The 19,461-nt window shown below is 38.8% G+C and overlaps 1 long non-coding RNA gene across 1 annotated transcript; it reads right to left on the bottom strand.

Annotated features, from left to right (window-relative positions):
* Positions 1-12,005: 12,005 nt before the first annotated feature.
* Positions 12,006-19,225, bottom strand: LOC147648287 (uncharacterized). Its single transcript, XR_015280153.1, has 2 exons — positions 19,034-19,225; positions 12,006-16,959 (listed from the first exon to the last, which is right to left on the bottom strand). It is a non-coding gene; the product is annotated as an uncharacterized LOC147648287 (long non-coding RNA).
* Positions 19,226-19,461: the final 236 nt, after the last annotated feature.

The following is a 19,461-nucleotide window of genomic DNA, read 5'->3' as shown; positions in this document are numbered from 1 at the left end:
ACTCCAATGCATGAAACAAAATGAAACCAGACTAGGACCTCAAGATGAAAATCAGCAGTGACAAAAATGATTGTACTGATTAAACAGCTGTTAATCAAAAGAACCAAAGACAGCCTACCTTCTATAAATTTGTTACCAGTTAATTGAGTGCATCCAACATTTCCATGGGCCTTAACTGAAGTTTTGGATTGAGGACATTACTATTGATCATTAGAATTGATTTGCATTGCAATGTTTTCACTGTTGCATGAGTTCATGGTCATTGGTGTCTCCAAGGGTGGTCAGAGTCTGTTTTGCTCACCACTGCTTCTATTCCTGCTGAAGACCAGGAGCATTGTTTGGTCTCTTCAAGGGGAAACACGTGTGTGTGTCTGTGTGTGTGTGTGTGTGTGTGTCTGTGTGTGTGTGTGTGTGTGTGTTGTGTGTGCTGTGTCTGTGGTATTTTTGCATGCACCTCTTTTGTTCCCTGGAATGAGCTATTTCTGAAGATGTAGTTTTCTTCCTACACAAAAGCTGACCCAAATGTCAAAACCTCCACATCTATTTCTTGAAATAGCTGCACCGTTGGCTCAGTGTGTTGGGGCGCTGATGCTGGCAGCGCTGGGGCTGCGGGCTCGAAGCTCCGAGGAGAAGATGGGCTGTGAATGCCGGGCTCAGCAGCAGGCACAGGAAGAGAGAGAGGGAGTGATCAACATAACGTGTGAGGAAACACCATGAACTATCAAAGACAGTGAAGAAAGGAATTAAGCCTCAGAGGAGGTAGAGAAAGAAAGAAGAAGATGTTTTAATAACCTGAAATATTTTTCTGTTAAAGCTATGGAGATGGACAGTAGGGTTCTGAAAAAACTGCTTTAATTCATGACAGAGTATATTGGGAGGAATAGAGTGTTTCAAAGTGTGGATTTTGAGCAAAAAGTGAAGTGGTTGTGATACAGTGAGGTGCTGGAACAGAGGGGAAGAAGTAATAGTTGAAGATCTGTGGCCCTTAAGAGGCAAAGACATCACTTCTGTTTCCAGAGAAGCTCACAGAGACAGATGAAGGGAACTTTTGCCTTTGAATAACTCATCCTTAAAAATGATGCCCCAAGACTCATGACCCATAAAACACCTCAGACTGATGTGAAATTGGAGGAAACAACTGATGACAGAATTTCCGGGCAGCTGGCATCAGAGAAATAGAAAGCTATAAAGGAATTAGTTTTCTTGTGAAAAACTCCATAGATTAGCAAAAGAAGACTTCTGTTTCTCTATAAAGACTGATGAAAGGACTATAGCAAAAACTAAGACTATTTTAACCACCAAAGTTTTTTTTTTGTCTCTATGTTGTTACGTGAACGAGGGAATGGTTGGGTAGTGGGGGGGAAAAGGGTTTTCTGGAGATTTTATTCTGGTTTCTTATTCTTGTAGTTTTTGTTAATAAACTTTCTTTATTCCTTTTAATTTTTAACCCTGTTTTGCTCTTGTTCTAATCCATATCTCACAGCAAGAAATAAGTTTTCTAGTAATTTTTTAGTTACTGCTTTAAACCACGACACTATTGAAAAAAAAAACCTCACATTGTTTTCTTGTATTTGTTTAATATGATACTACTTATGTGTTGCTATTTTGGACATGTGCTATGCCTTACAGTCTTGGACTTAGCTCAAAGCCCAGTTTTGATTGGTTTGGAGGACTGTTTTATTGATATTTTCTCAGAACTCCTCCTCTACTGAGAGTGAAATTTTCAAAAGACATTGAAATTATATATTTCCAAGCTCTCTGTCAGTAGAAAGTTGGCAACTGATTCACTTACATGCCTTTGAAGTACCACTTTATTCTCAAAAGTACAGTCAGTTGTGGTCAGAAGAAAAAATTACATTTTTCCAGCATTATTGGTGAAATTGCCCTATCTTGTTCTTTTGGGTAGAATAAGTATTTTGCCCTTTGTGTTCCTTAAGGCAGCAAATCTATCAGAAAAACAAACAAACAAATGAAAACAAGCCAAAGCAAAACAGAGCCACAGAACAGTAAGTTTCTGGTTTATGTTCCTTCCTTCCTCAGCATTGACAACATATTGTTATCTTCCAGATCAATTGCAATACAAATTACATAGCAGGAGTAAAGTTTGGTTCATTTGCTTTAACTTTGATGGCCACCTGTTGTGAATCTGGTAATGCAGAGCTCCCAGTTTGGAGTTCCTGACCTGCATCCAAACATCTGTAACTGAGTTTTCCATGCACTCTTCAGCCCTTAAGTAGTTAACATCGTGTTAACATAGTAGTTAACATCATATATAGTGAAGAAGTTGATTCTACTTATTTTCTTGTGTGGTATCATTTTATCAATATTGACCTCTACAATGAATAAAAAACTTAACATTCCTTTGCTAGTGCATTGGGCAAAATCCAAAAATGTACAGAATCAGATTATACCTACCACAACACAGAATTCTGTGTCACAAATATAAAATTTTAACAGCATAGATAAAATAGCAGAATAACAGCTTCATTTGTCAAATACTGGTATGCCACAACAACAGTTTCATCACCTGAGCAATACATAATTTATGTTAATAAAACATTTTAATGTAATGAAATGAGTGGGTGGGTTCAAAATCATAGAATCTTAAAACAGTGTGTGTTGGAAGAGACCTTTAACAGTCATTTAGTCCAACCCTTGCTGCAGGGAGCAGGGACATCTTCTGCTACATCAGGTTGCCCTGAGCCCTGTCCAACCTGACCATGAATGTTTCCAGGAATAGGGCATCCCCACTGGGAAATCCATCCCAATGTCTCACCACCCTCACTGTAAAAATTTGTTCTTTATGTCTAGTTTAATTTACCCTCTTTTAGCTTAAAAATGTTACCCACTGTCCTACTGCAACAGACCCTGTTCAAAATGTCTCCATCTTTCTTGTAAACCTCCTTTAAGGGTTGAAAGGCCACAGTAAGGTCTTTCCAGAGCCATCTCTTCTCCAGAATGAGCAATCCTAGCTCTCTCATAGGAGAAGTATTCCAACCTCTGATCATTTCTGTGGGTGTCCTTTGGATGATTATTTCCATGCAGCAAGAGGAAACTTTTCCTAGAAGAATACACAGGAAATCTGTGAAGTCATTGCATGCTGTGGATGCTGACAAATTATTACAAATCATTAGCATTCAAACCAGTTTTGCTAGTTTCTTGGAAGAAATCTCTTAAAATGGGTGTGTATCTTTTCAGCATCAAGCCACTAAGATTCATTCCAGAGGAAGAGGAGACCAGGCAGTTGGAGTGCATCCTGCTTGATCTCCTACTGGCTGAGCTAGACAAGCACCACTGACTCCTGCAACCTGTCAGACAAGGGTCCAGGCTTTGGCAGAGCATTGGTCTAACTCAAGAAATGTTCTTATATTTTTGGCTAAATCTGTTAAATCTGATTAATTTACCATCTTTTCCTAGAGCCCATAGGGAAAAACAATGTTTTAAAAGGTTTACAAGCTTTTCTAACAAGAAAATATGTCAAGTATTTCAGATTTCCTGTGACATAAATATTTTTCTTTTGTAATCTCTACTCCTTCCTTCCTTTCTCCCTTACTCCATTCCTTCCCCAGTGCATACCTGACATACTTGAAGCATTTCAAAGGATGTTTTCAGGTTCTTACAGGTTCTAGTTACTGCTAATACATTTAAAACAAACAAAAAAATCCCAAACACACCCTTCTCCCCCCCCAGATTAGGAACAGCTTAATGTCCCCAGTAGGAGCTAAAGCCTGAAAAAGGCCTCAGCCACTTGTGAAGTGCCTCTGAAAGCAACAGCTGTGTGCTCCCAGGATGAGATAGCATTCACTGCCTCTCTCAACGAGTGAGCACTCATAGGGGTGATGTACCACATGGGTGCATAGATCATTTCCATATTTCCTTTCCATCACAACAGTTCAGCTGGATACATGAGGAAACCCTCCTGGTTTCCTCTCCTGAGATGGCAATCACTGAAGTGGTTTTCACAGAACTTAACAAATTATCAATTGGAAAAGCAGGATCAGATACTTCATGGGTGAAAATTCTGCTGCTCTGCAGCTCAGCTGCAAAAAAAGGAGTGGCAAAAATATTCCTGTGTGGTAGGTAAACTGAAAAAAAGGGAAGAATAACAGGATGCAGCAACAACATGAATACATAATAAAAGGGAATGAGAACACTCACAACATAGCCATGCAATGGATTCTCTTCTCCTTTTTTTACTCCAATGTTAATGAGATTTCTTGTATGGGTGATCACTGCAGTTTGAATGAGATTTTTAGCATGAGAGAAGCCTTCAGCTTGAAACCATTCACAGAAAATTTCCCAGCAAAATTAACACTCAGCTGTAAGGATGTCACATGGAACTGGTCAAGGTGAGGGCACCACAGCTGTGCCTTCCAGACAGACTCCACATCCACAGTCCTGCAGAAACACTAACACTAAGCCAAGCTATGTATGTCTTTCATAATTCATGAGTCATAGGTCTCAAAGCAGCTGAAAATTCCTGGTGTTCCCTTTATAGTGACAGATTATTCTCATTTAACCCACCCCTGTATCTCAGCTTTTGTATGCCTAGTAAAGCACCAGCACAGCTTCCCATATGGAAACCACTCCTTACAAGGTCCACTGAATGCTTTTCTCCAGTGGCCTATCCAGAAAAGGACCCCAAACTATTCCCAAAGAGAATTAATCAAATGGGAAAATTAAACAGTGAACAAAACTAACAGAAATTAACTTTGAATGGCCATGCTTTCTGCACTTCTTAAAAAAGTTAACAGGCAATGTCAATCTCCCTTAAATCTTCCATATTTTTAGACACTCAACATACCTAAAAAAGACCAATAGGATGTGCTAATATCATATGCAAAATATTATGCAATTTATTTAGTTTTACAGGTTCAAAAAATAATTTCTTCGTAACTGTTCTGGTGCCCCTAAGTAATGTAGCACTTTCCATAAGTGCCTCTAAGGGTGCTTTCAGAGCACACCTTTCAAGGTAGCTATTTTTCTTAATCAGTTTTCAGACTGTTACTCACTCTGGCCCGTTAAAAAAACCATAGAAAGGTGGAATTATCTCTCACTCCTGTTCAAAATCAGTTTATTTTCATATAAGTTCAGAAGAGTTTTTTTCAGTTTAAAGGCAGTGGTAATGATATCATAAGCCAAATCGCTGGTTTTTTTAATTCATTTAAGGATTTAAAATCAAGAAAACCTCACCATTTCCACATCCATATAGAGGGGAAACCATTTAGTGCTGAAGAAAAGAAGGGGATAGGTTGACAGATGGTTAAGCTATGTCCAGATGACCTCTTTAATACAGTGAAAAAATTTCATGGCAAGGATTCAAAACATGACAAGCAGAACAATACCAGGGGATGGGTATATTAAAAAAAAAAAAAAAAAAAAAAAAAAAAAAGGTATAAATATTAAGAACTACAGTACTGTTTCCAGGCATATGAAATCAAATAGTCCTCAGGGGAGAAAGAAGGACTAAAATTTTCAATATTTTATAATACAGTTCCTGTTACTCTGCTTCAGAGTTAAATCCAGAACCCTTAAGCTGATAGGTCAAACAGCAAAGCAGTCAGGTCTAAATCAATTAACTTGTTTTAACAGTCCAAAGTCATAAGATGGTGCCAAAGTCTGCTTCCAGTCACACCTGTTGAGCCACCAGAAAATTACAGAAAAATCATAACCTTTATCAACCACTCTTGTGTTATTTCACCAGTAGCAAGCTAATAGTTCACATCTAACAATGACAAACTGATTTTTGGAAATTAGACAACCTTTGTCGACTTTCAGCAGCTCTACATGGTATGAGCTTTGGTCTGATTTTAGCTGATTAAATATGGACTTTTTCAAAGATTTCTTACTTGAAGTAGAGAGGTTGTAGATGAAGATGAACTTCATCAGATGAACTCTGGCAAAGAATATGGAAAAAGAGAAAGAAACAGTATGGTAGTGTTTTTCACAGCTGTGTCACAGGGAATTCAACTCTTCTACAATGTTAGCTTTATATGGTATCTGTCTCCTTATGTGCAGTCTTTACTAGCAAGAGTTTATGATTCTTTTTTGTTCACAAAAGCCACAAAAATTTGAGATATTTTAAGAGCAAATAGCAATCAGCACAATTTCCTTAGAGACAAAAAAGATGGTCTTCTCTTCTAAAAAAAACCCCAGATCATAAAGCGTGGAATAAAATAAGAATCACACTGTGTTGAATAAATTCCATCAAAATTCTGAACAGCAAAGGGTTCATCCTTTGCTTACTGAAAGGAACATTTAACCTTTTTCTTTCATATAATTGGTGATAAACTGTGGGATCCCAAGTGACTGAGCAGGAAAATATGTGATAACAAATTTTTACTTTTTTTCTATTTCTTTTGTTAATTATTTTCATTGCTTTCTAATGCATTATTAAAGTTTATAGTCAGAGAAATTCTAGGCAGTACAACAAATGTAAAAATATCTTCATGTCCTTTATGTGGCAGAAATCAAATATAGCTTGAATTGAATGAAGATGAAATTTTGCTTCCTGATGTGAGGTAATGATCTATTGAACATCTTCCATGTGCCTGCCCGGATTGAACCCAAACCACATTTTTGTTGTTTCTGTTGGAACAGATGCCAGCTGGCAATGAACTCAGCAATGAGGTGCTCTGCTATTAGCTTTTCAGATGTATCCACCAGCTTTCAATACTCCAGGGAAACCGAATGGCAGCATGGGAGATACTGTCAAGGTATCATATTTTAAAAAAGATGCATCGGCCAGCATGCAGAAACTGACTGTGTATGCTGCCAGAGCTGGTGGCAAGTGATATGGAAAGCACTTTAGCTTTAATTTTTTCTGCTGAGGTTTTGCCTAAATTCTTTTGCATTTTTAAAGTGCATAGGGACACAGATGTGTTCCTTTTAAACTTTTAAATCTCCAGCTGCAAGAACGTGCAACAGTATTTTGGAATCCTGTTCCCTATGACTGACAGGGGAGTTCAGAAAATCTGTACTGCTATTAATTACTTTGCTGGGTATTTCAAATGGCTAAGGTCTTCCATAGGTCCAGTCCCAAATATTTTGCTAGAAGACACAGATAGATAGTGGCCTAGTTCTAAAAGACCCAGTAGTCTGAAACAGTGATAGTCTAAAATAACCCTGTAGAAGCCTATGATTTTGACATAAAAAGCTTTTCCAGCTGAATCAGGAGCAGGCATTTCTTAAAACATGCATAGAATAAAAGTTTCAGAATATTGTGTGTGCAGTGCTGGTAAGAGGTGATCATTGACTCCAATGTAAGTTTTTCAAGGTCAAATGAAAGTTTGGCTAGAAATTTACATCAGATGAAAAACTTGATTCATAATAGCAAGGTCTGTTAAAGGCTTCTCTAACTTTTGGCAGTGATATACTATATGCTGCAGGCTCACTATGTCTCCTCAGCAGGTCATATATTTTCCTTTATGCTCAGCTGAGTGGAGCTAAGATCAATTTTTAAATCACATTACTATATTATCCATCTTTACTGTTGCAGACAACGTAGATAATTGTTTGCTATTTTAGAGATCCTTGAGTTACAAAGCTAAACCCTTTTCCCAAAATTCTATTGTAAGTCTCAAAATGATCACTATTTCCTACTTGCAGAGTGTTTGTGTATATAATTTCAACAAAGAGGGTCATAAGCACCACTCTCGACATATATTCATACATACTCAAACACAAATAATAAATCATTTCTCTTGTGCAGGAGAAATTCCTCAAAGCAAGAGGGAATCTGGTCACTCTGGCTATGAAAGGAAAATAACCATGAAAGAAAAATTTCTGTTTTCACTAACTAAACAAAATGTATAGGAAAATACAATGAAGATCCATTGTAGGAATATAAAGCACAATAATTATTCAGAAAAAAAATTATGTTCCTGTATTCTACTACATAATAAAGGTAAACTGCTTAAAGTTTATCTAATTCTTATTGATACATCTTCTGCAGGAAAATGTTTTGTGTGTGAAAACAGATTTGTTTATGTGCTTTCTTTTCTATGAAATTACTCAGTTTCCTATCAAAGTATTACTACCCAGCAGGTCACTGCTCTTTCTGTGTGCAAGTACGGGACTGAATGCACACAATCACACACCAACCCTTCCGTGGCAAAATTTTTGCTTGCTCTCCACAGACTGACACTGTCAGCTTCTGGAAAGTTTTCCAGCTTGGAGATACATCTCTGGTACAATGGTCCTCAGGAAGAATCATTTACATTTACATTTACATTTGGCCAGCAGCAGGAAATGTGATCTCTATATGCTACCTCAGGTCTCCTGTCAAATATCTATGTCAGACAGCAAATGTCCAAACTAGTCTCTGTTCATCTTATTGGTTTCTTTGTTGATTTGTTTTGGAAGAAACACATCAACAGCACTCTCCACCCTATCTCAAAGTCCGAAGAGGCACTTTAGTCCTACAAGTGGCTTTTGATGGCCCAGCAAAACATTCAGCACAAACCTCAAACCCAGCACTTCAGTAATGTCACAGGATATTCAGTATGATTTGTCTCTCTCCTGTTTTGTGTTTATTTTATAGAATATCCAGCATATTTCTTTTGCTGATACTTAACCAGATGCAGACTATTTATGGAAATTAATTTATGAATTTGGACACTTTCATCAAATAAGTCAATCGGTGATTTTGCATTTTATTGTCTTTGTAACGTGTCAGGGTTAAATATTCTCTAGTCTAATACCAGAGAGAACTTGAACAATCTGACTGGAAATCATGCAACTAAATTTTCTCAGATCATACATATATCCAAGATGGTATTGTTTCAGAGGCAGCAGCCACTATGGATCCATTATGCAACATGCAAAGAAAAAGCAAATAAGAAGTACTGCTGGAATGAAAAGAAAATCACCCAAGAATGTAATGATTTAGCAGGGCCCTCTGTCTGGGACTCTGCTACAAAAGATCCAGGCACCGTAGTAATATCATTGATAGTCTATAATAAAATTTCCAGATGAGGAAAAAAAAAAATCACACAAAAAAAGAGCTGCAGCAACAGTGTGGTACTCAAATGAGACAGAGGTATATAAGATACCAGAGTCATTATTTGCCAAACTATTGCTTTCCTGTAGGAAAAGTAAAATAGGAGTAATACGCCAAGTTAAATTCCCAAACCATGCAGATGGCCACTCTAACCTAGGGATGGATTCCTTTCTGACCTAAAAATGTGTTTCGTTTTGGCTTTTTTAACCTAAACATAATCTTGTGAATAGACCAGAAAAGTCTAATATTTTTAATGCCATTTAGCTAATTTAGCACCTGAAATGACTAACTCCCAAGATGTGGATGATGTGATAGGAAAAGGAAAAAATATCGCCTGTATTTTTCTCCCATCAAAGAGAAAATACCTTCTTATATTACAACGGAAAAAAATCTTAAAAGGCCTTTACAAGTGACTCAGGCGAGCCCTAAATTAGTATCTCCATATGAAGCAAATTTGGCCAAGAAGCAGCAATTAATTGTATTTTCTAAGTCTTCTGCAGATGCTGCTTCCTTTCAAGGTTAAGAACAAATATCACTGACATAACTGGCCACTATGAGAATTTCCTTGTCAATGGAAAAAGATATGAATGATATATTTTGCATAAGGCACAGAAAAGTAACACAACAGCATCAAATCTTTCTGAGTTTCTACTGATGTCAGTGGAGAAATTGAGAGGATAAAATTATTGTTATTATTATGTTGCTACATAGAATATTCAAGTCAATAATGAAACGGAATTTCACCACATAAGGACCAAATTTGGAACCATTTTTGGCCACTTCTCAAGAGAAAGTAACATGGTGCAATTCATAACATGTTGCAAAAAAAGGTCACATTAAGCACTGCATTTTCTTCTCCAGGTTTAACATAGGAAATCCTCCTCATTTCCTTTAATTGTGATGCATATCTTATAACCTCAGTTCTTACCTCCCATTCAGGATTTGCAGTTTTGGCCATATGTGAAGGTGTTAGACAGATCTGAGTAAGAAGCACCATGTTTTAGGAAATAATTCAGGCTGTTTCAAGTTTGCTTTCATCCCTCTCTAAAGACCCCAGATAAATCTGACCGCTACTCAAGTTTAAGTACCAAGCAGAGTAGCCAAAGATAATGAAAATAAAGAGGCCTAGAGAAGCTATGGTAATACATTGATGTTATGCCAAATACTCTGAGCCAAATTTCTCATGTAAGTGCTCCACTGTGGAGTTACATTAGAAAAAACTTTACTCAGCATTCTCTGATCAGAGGCAAATTCAGTTCTAAAGCAGTGGGTAAAATTGCTGACACAAATATAATAAAGAGGCATGGAATGGCAGGGGCCAAATAAATGAAGATTGAAACTCATTGACTTGTACTATCCTGAAAGTCAATCTACCCTTGTAAAACTTTATTCAAACATTGCAGGAGTTTAATGTACATATTTGGAGATTTTAAAATCATCTGCACAAGAAAAAGATTAACTGTATATTCACTGAGGGTGAAAATAACATTATTGAGATGAAATTGCAGCACAGGAAGAATATGTTTTCTTTCAGGCACAGTGTTGCAGGATCTGCAGAACAGCTATTACAGACTCCAGAGTTCAAAAACAATGCAAAGGCACAAAGGAAAACGACTGGACCAGCTTCCTCCATAGGGAATTAAATGCACCGGGTTTTAAGGACAGAGGTAGAAAGTCTCGTCTGAAACTACTGATTTAGGAATGGGTTCATATAGTAACATTTTCCTTCCTTCCTTCCTTCCTTCCTTCCTTCCTTCCTTCCTTCCTTCCTTCCTTCCTTCCTTCCTTCCTTCCTTCCTTCCTTCCTTCCTTCCTTCCTTCCTTCCTTCCTTCCTTCCTTCCTTCCTTCCTTCCTTCCTTCCTTCCTTCCTTCCTTCCTTCCTTCCTTCCTTCCTTCCTTCCTTCCTTCCTTCCTTCCTTCCTGCCTTCCTGCCTTCCTGCCTTCCTTCCTGCCTGCCTTCCTGCCTTCCTTCCTGCCTTCCTTCCTGCCTTCCTGCCTTCCTGCCTTCCTGCCTTCCTGCCTGCCTTCCTGCCTGCCTTCCTGCCTGCCTGCCTGCCTTCCTGCCTGCCTTCCTGCCTTCCTGCCTGCCTGCCTGCCTGCCTGCCTGCCTTCCTGCCTGCCTTCCTGCCTTCCTGCCTTCCTTCCTGCCTTCCTTCCTGCCTTCCTGCCTGCCTGCCTTCCTGCCTTCCTTCCTGCCTTCCTGCCTGCCTTCCTGCCTTCCTGCCTTCCTGCCTGCCTTCCTGCCTTCCTGCCTGCCTTCCTGCCTTCCTGCCTTCCTGCCTGCCTTCCTGCCTTCCTGCCTTCCTGCCTGCCTTCCTGCCTTCCTGCCTTCCTGCCTTCCTGCCTTCCTGCCTTCCTGCCTTCCTGTCTTCCTGTCTTCCTGCCTCCCTCCCTCCCTCTTCCCCCATTCCCCCCTTTCTCCCCTCTCCCTCCATACTTCCACACTTCCCATTTCCTTAGTTTCTTTATCTCTCCCTTCAGTCCTTCCATGCATCCCTCTGTCCTTGTGTGCCTCAGTGCTTTTGTAATTTTCCAATCTGTTGCAAAACCATGGAAAACCATCAAGGCGAGAGGTTTAATGTTCCAGCCTTTATGGGTGGAATCAGTTGTGTTTTGTAAAATACAACAAAAACCAATAAAATTGGAAAAGCATAAGGCTTGGCATGAAAAAATGAATGACAACTCTTCCTGCTAAGAATAATTGAGCCATGTATATATTTCTTGCCATAATTTGACACATTACATTTCAGAATATAAACCTGCTTTTAGCTATTCACACTTTAATAACCTTCCATGTCTATGATCCCAAACATTTGCCTTACTATCCTAAAGGTATGCAATAGGCAATAGATAAATTGTTGCAAGTAAGACTGGCTATCGCTGCATGGACCAAGGTAAAAAAGCCTCCTTTTCTGTGATGGACATCCTCTACATTAATTATGTTGCTTTCTAAGTGTAATAACATATTAATTCTCCATTTTTATTATAAATAAAACCACATTGTCAGATTTATTTGTCTTTTATTCACAAGACTGATTTGTAAAGGATAATCAGAGACCTTGCATGGCAGAAAAGTTTTCTACTTCAAAATGATGTGTATAACAACAGCAATATCTGTCCTGAGTGGTGCTTCAGCAGCACTTAATTTTGGACAGATATTTTTTTTAAGCTTCTATGGACTGAGCATGCAATAAAATTCCAAGCAGTTAAAGCAATTTTAATATGAAAATATTACAGACAATATTTCTTCTCAATCTGAAGTTTTTAAATCCTTTCTTATTCAATGTTAGAATTTTTAAATGTAAGATCCAGCTGTACCACCAAGCTGATCTATGGATTTTGGGACACAATTTACATTAAAATAAACAGAATTATTTCAAGTCTTAATATAGTTTATTTAAGTTATGAAGCTTTTATTTCTAATTCTATTTTTATTTTCTTTTAATACTACTTGTTCCCCATTTTTATATAAACAGATCAGTTTGTTTACTTGGTATTTTATATTTTATTACAGAAACAACTTAATAGCTTTCTGAAATGCCAGCCCTGTTTTCTCTCTCAACCACTGGTACCTCTGAATTTATAAAGTTCTTATTTCCACTTCTGTTTGCTGGATGGTAACTATTTTACTGAGTGAAAGATCCCACTGGAGACAAAAAGGTAAAACACTGTTCTTGTTTAGGAATGAATTGTTTGATTCCAAAGGCAAGCCTGAAAAAAAAATTCCTACAATTTACAGAATATTGGCAATTGCATGTCACTAAAAATACTGGTTTAAATGTCAACTGAATGAGTTAATACTGTGCTAGGAAGCATTAATAAAGTTACTTGGCAGCAGTAGCATATCTATAAAAATAATTCAAGTACAGCTATTTTAATTAATTAATTAATTAATTAATTAATAATACAAAATATGCACCCTCATAAAGTAATCTTTTTAGCATTTTAGTTAATTTTGTGTCATTGCACAATGACATCACTTTATCATGGACAGAGATCACTCAAACACTTTCAGGTGTATACCATTTTGACTGAAACTTTGGGTAGTAACGAAAAAAAAGAGTCATCAGCCAGGGATTATAGATAAGTCTTCCTATCCAGGAATATCTGAAAAGCATAGTCAGAAAATTTATACATTTAACAGGTAAATGTGATTCTGTTATCTAGTAAAAGAGTATTATTTTTGAAGACCAGATTTTGAAATAAAAACACTGAATTAAAATGGCATACCACTTAATATTAATTTTTAGCCTGTTAATGTTTCCATTTACAATTTAAGATTGTGGAAACTGAAATCATCACAATAACCTTTTTTTCCCCACTGCTTACTTTGTATGTTTTATACAATTTCATAGAACTGGTTTCAATGTTTCCTCTTTTCTAGTGAACTTAGATCTTCTTATTAATCTCAAACATCTTTAGCAGATCCACAGAGGAAAAAGTAACCACATAGGGCTATAAAAAAGTATGATATGTTTTTGAAATAAGTAAATTCATTAAGAGATTTGAAACCTCAAAATCATTATAAAACTACAAATTAAAAAGACTGGTATGTTTCCTTTATTTTTCAGAGTGTGTACATATCTTGAACATACATACTTGATCTTTACCTCGAAGATATAAGAAGAGAATAAAAATTATTCACCCTGAATCTTAATTTCTTTCTTCATTTTAGGTATTATTTCCTCAATTAGGTATATTAATTTGTTCCAATCAGTATTTTCAGGCTCTGTCAAACACTTCATGGCTGCTTTCCTGAAAGAAACATTTTTCTTTTTTCCATATCTATATAGGGAGTAATAAGAAGCAGGGAGGTTCATAGGCCTTTTTTTTAGGCTGCAGAATCATATAACAAACTTAAAAATAAAGAAGTCTGCTAAGAGAAAACCTGGTGCATAGCAGGTTTAGTTACAACAACTGCATCTGAGTCAAATTTCCACAAATTATAAAAAAGTTGAAACTGAATTAAAAGTTCAGTTATGCTGTCTCTATCAGGACTTTCTCTTTAAAGCTGAAATGGATTTAAAGAATTGCTTAAAAATAGGCAAACAGATCTTGCCAGAAATTTCAGAAAACATACAGATGGACACATAAACATCAGGCACAAATGGAAATAACTGGAAACTTTGGCTGGGATAACAAGGTGTTATGGTGGGTTGACCACATTTTGCCTTTTCTAGAGGATTTTACCAAATGAAGAGTACATTAATTTCTGAGAAAATTTCCAAGAATCTTCCTATGTAAATTGCTGGGATGAAGTGCTGGATGACCATCACCCTCAGTCATTCCAGCTTACCCTTTGCTTGGGAGAAATCACTTATGCAGAGCTCCCAAAAGAAAAACTCTGAGACCATGTTCTGCCACTTTGATATCTCACTGGCAAATGCTAGTGTGTGTCTGTAGCATGGACTTCACTCTGAATAGGGTTCATTTATTAATCTACAGTTATCTGACTGACAGAAAGCCACAGAAAAAAAGGAAGTCAGAAACAGTGAATCATAGAAAAGTCTGAGCTGGAAAGGAACTTCACCATCATCTAGTTCCAGCCCTCCTGCCATTGGCAGGGACACCTTCCACCACACTTGGTTGCTCTAAGCCCCGTCCAGCCTGGCCTTGAACACTTCCATGAATGGGGTATGCACAGCTCTAGCTTTCTTATGGCCTTCTTGAACTACTGAAAGGCCACATTGAGAATTTCCACAAAGTCTTTTCCTCTACAGGCTGAACAACCCTGACTCTTTCAGCCTGTCTTTATAGTGCTCTTCATAGAAGTGCTCCAGCCCTTCGGTCTCCTTCATGGCTTTCCTCTGGACTGACTCCAACAGACCCACATCTTTCTTGTGCTGATGACCCCAGAGCTGGATGCAGGACCCCAGATGTGGTGTCATGAGAGCAGGCAGGGGCAGAATTCCATCCCTCACCCTGCTGTCCATGGTGCTTTGGATGAAGCCCAGGACACTTGGTTTGCTGGTGTGTGAGTGTGCTTTGCTGAGCTGGTGTGGTTTCCCGAGTCCTTCTCATTGTGGCTGCTCTCAATCTTTTCTCTGCCCAGCCTGTATTTGTGTCTGGGGTTGCTCTGGCCCAGGTGCAGGACCTTGAATTTGGCCTTGTTGAACTTCTGAGTTTTTCATGGGCCAATCTCTTCAGCTTGCCAAGGTCCACCAGGATAGCGTCCTTTCCCTCCAAAGTGTTGACTGTACCCCACAGCTCAGTGTTGTCAGCCAATTTGCTGAGGGTGCCCTCCATCCCACTGTCCATGTCATTGACAGAAATGTTGAACAGCTCTAGTAACAACATGGATCTCCGTGGGACACTCCTTACACTGTCTCCATTTGGGCACAGAGCCACTGACTGCAACTCCTTGAGTGTGAACATCCAGACAATTCCCTATCCCCTGAGTGTTCCACCCATTAAATCCATGTTTCTCCAGCTTACAGTCAAGACTGATGTATTGAACAGTATCAAATACTTTGCACAACTCCAGGTAGATTCCCTCATCTACCAAAACCATAATCCCGTCACAGAAGACCACCAAAATTGTCAGGCAAGGTTAAACCTTAGTGAAGCCATGTTGGCTGCCATCAGTCAACTGTTGACTCCCTGTTTCTCATGTGCTTTATCAGAGTTTCCAGGAGGTTCTGCTCCATGATCTTGCCAGGAACACAGGTGAAACAGACCAGTCTGTAGCTCTCCAGGCCTTTCATTTTCACCTTTTCTAAAAATTAGGGTTACGTTTTGCCTTTTCCAGTTAGTGGGAACTGCACCAAGCTGCCTTCTTCCAGCACTCATTACACATGAACCAGGGATTTGAAATATCTTCGTTTCAGTGGTAGACACTTAAATTGTCACGGAACCCTAAACTCCATTATTTTGTTGTATGTGCCAAACTCTCAGGCAATAGTTCACAGTGTATATTTTCACACTTATCTTCTAGTTACTTTAAAAATAATCAAATCAAATGCATTTGTTATATATATAGTTTATTTAATTTTTCTTATGGACAATACTGCTGGATGGTATCCAAAGTACCATATCACTCAGCACTTTCACCACCCCAGATGCTCAACAAGAGTTTGACGATGAATACATCTACAAGTTACATGAATTATCCATTCCAAATGTGTGGTCACTAACTGTAGATGTGGAATTGGCAGTGATAGCTTATCTGTTGGACTCGATGTTTATAAGGGTCTTTTTGAGCCTAAATGATTCTATGACTTTATGATATCTTCAAATTTTCCTAATACCGAGGAGTAATAGAGAATGTCACACTCCAAAAAGTGCTTCATGTTTGATCTTTGAGACCAACGCACTGTTCTCAGTGAAATATTTCAGCAATAAAGGCTTTCCTGGCAGGCATTTCTGTTGCACTGGAAAAGACGCTGTAAAGCACAGAGCAGGCTGGTCACTGCAGCAGAGTAACCAGCTGCCATGATGGTTCTTGGAAGTGGTCATCAGCTGTGTGCAGCTGTTATGATTAAAGTCTACCAACATGTAACTCTTAGTGGAGCAAGGCCATCCTGACTGTGAGCTTTGAAAGAGATATTTAAAAGTCACAGAAACCTTTTGCTGAGAAGAGAAGCAATTTAATTAGCAGTTTAAAAGATGCTAGAGAAAGACTTTTTTATGAATCAAATTCCATACTCTGGGCATCCAGACTAGAATTGAAATTTAATTTATTCCTCCTTTGAAAAAACTAGCTTGAGTTCAAAGATGATCTAGCTATATGTCTCACTATTAAAAATCAGTTTTTCCAGTACAGAGATGAATTTTCAGGATTCCGAAACTAAATAACACATTTGCCACAATCATGAAGTATGTGTTCCACGTAGCTTAAAATGTTCAGTGTTAGTTAGAATTTACTAGCAGCCAAGAACTGGATGAATCATATTTCCTGGAGGAAACTCTTGTGCTGCATAAATAGAAAGATGATCAGTTCCCATAAATTGGTAAAAACCTGCAATGAAAAAAAATACTTAAACACTTGCAAATATCTTTAAAAACACTGTTCTTACTGAAAGTCATAGGTCTAGGTGAAATTGTCTGGACAAAACCCCTAATTTAAGGAGGATAACTTCATCCATCCTCGAGCACCTAGGACATCTATTTTGTGGATCTCCTATTCATTTCAATTGAACTGTAGGTCTAGGGATAAATCCTGGAATGATCTGAATGAGAAATTTCCAGTACTAAAGGACTGGAAGGTGTCTAATACTACAATTTATATATATATATATACTTTTTTATTATTATTATTTTATTATTATTTTTTTGATAGAGGAGATGGGAGCTGCAGGTCAGGGCGTCATTATCCTCTGGAGAAACGAGAATTTATTCTAAAGAGTAATTAGTGAGGAGGTGAAAATATTGTGTTGATGCTGCTAATGTGTGTATAGATAGATATCTATGATTTAATAATATTAAAAATAGTGTTTGCTGAAGAATGTGGGAAAGGAAATCTGGCACATATATTCTGCCTGGGTTTAGGTCAAAGAACAGTACCTACTGTTAAGAGGCCCTTTTAGAGCCCTAGAAGGAACAGGAAAGAAGGGGGAAATGGAAATGATGGAAACAGAAATTGATGGAAATGGAAATGGAAATAGAAGTGGAAATTAAGTGGGTATGAAAGAGAAATCATCCTCATGCCTCTGTACAGATCCATACTGTTTCTGACTCTTGGAGAATGGGTAAGAAAGACAGGAAATACATAGTAGCAAAGCTATGAAAAAAGTAATAAAGATAATCAAAAACTCGATTTATTACTGGGCCTGGACAAAAAGTAAACCACAATGATGTAGCTAATTATTAACTGGAAGATAGGCATGGAAGAACTCCTGAGAATCAAAACTAGTCTCAGATTTCTTACTTAATTTTCCAGTCAAGGAGTTGTGCTGGTTTTGCACTGATTGACATTAAGAAGTAAGAAACCACCCGCTGAAGTGATTTCTCTGAGAGAAGCTGCTGGGAGCTTCCCCTGTGCCTGGGAAACACCAATAGCTGGCCAGTCCTGAGAGATGACAACTTGTTGGGCCATTTAGAAGTAAGATCCGCCTTTGTGAGATCCACATTTTAAAAACACCAAGACCAAGAAATCTCTCCCTTTTCTTTGTGCCCCAAAAGGCAGCAGAGCTCTGGTGGGCCTGGCCCTGCTCCCCCGGGGCCTATGCGGCCTGGATGGGGCTGGGCCGGACCCCAGCAGCTCCTGGGCAGGGATGGAGGCTGTGGGACCCCAGCCCCAGCTCCAGGCCAAGCCCCCGCTCCCAGCAGCAGCCGAGCAGAGGGAGGTGCCCAGCAGGGCCTGAAATCCAACACCGTGACTGCTGGGGCCACTGCCTAGGACCATCTCCAGTCCTGGGCAAGATATTAACCCTTTCACTATGCAGATGAGACCTGCAGACCTTGATCCTCTCTCCAGGGAGAAAAAAGGAGTGATGACACGTAGAAAGACAACATGAAAACACCAAAGTCAGTAAAGAAGGAGTCAAGCCTCAGATGGAAGGAGAATAAGGAGATGCCCTACTGGGGCTGAAAGTTCTTTTGATAGTACCATGGAGATGGAAGTGATACACTGAAATATCTCCTTTAATTCATGAGAGAGTATGGAGGGATGAAGTACTCAAACTATTGATGTGAGCAGAGGCATCCACTGATGAAGCCAAGCAGATGTTGGAGTAGCTGTGATCCCATGAGGAGCAAGAGAGAGAGATGAGAACGAAGACCCTTTGTCCCCAGGGAGAGAATAAGAAAACCTCTGTTCCCAGAAATGATCCCAGAGACATGAAGAGAACCTTTGCCTTTGAACAACTCATCCTTAAAATAATACCCCTTGAGTTCATGGCCCATGGACACACCTCTAGGAGGGCTGTGAAAATGGGAGGAATTTCACAATGGCAAATTTTTTCCCAGGCAGCTGCTATTTGTGGAAATGAAAAGCCATGAGAATGTTGTAGCTGATAGCTTGAAATATATCTTTTCTCCTTTCTTAGTTGTGATTCTCCCCCCCCCAGCTTCTCTTTCTCCTAATTGTTTACCTGGTGTCAGGTTACCATGGTTACTGAAGTTTCTCTCCTCAGCCCCACAGCGAGAGGCCGGATAGAGTAAAGAGAGGACCCCGCTGGCATTTCCAGCTGCTTGAAGTTTCTTTAGCCCAGGAAAGCACGGGGTTGAGAGAAGAGAACCCTTCTTTCCAACACGCAAGTTTGTAACTCTGTTTTTCTTGTCCCAGAATGCCTCTGAGCTATGGAAGCTGAGAGGCCAGGCTTACCTTGCCTTCCCTTTCTTTCCCCCCTGGGTTGCCAGGAAACCAAGCCCCCCCTCTCTCCCCCTCTGCCCCTCTGTGGAGAATACTCCTACACCTTTATGGGCATTTGAAGAAGTTGGTGTCTGTTATTTCTTATCTTGGTGTGTGTAACCTTGATTTGTAGAAAGTTTGTAAGATGTACTAACTGAGAAAAATAAT

The sequence above is a fragment of the Cyanistes caeruleus genome, chromosome Z (assembly GCF_971803275.1).
Source record: "Cyanistes caeruleus chromosome Z, bCyaCae1.hap1.1, whole genome shotgun sequence".
NCBI classification, from domain to species: Eukaryota; Metazoa; Chordata; class Aves; order Passeriformes; family Paridae; genus Cyanistes; species Cyanistes caeruleus.
The sequence above is the reverse complement of the archived record's forward strand: the minus strand, read 5'-3'. Positions and strand labels throughout refer to the sequence as shown.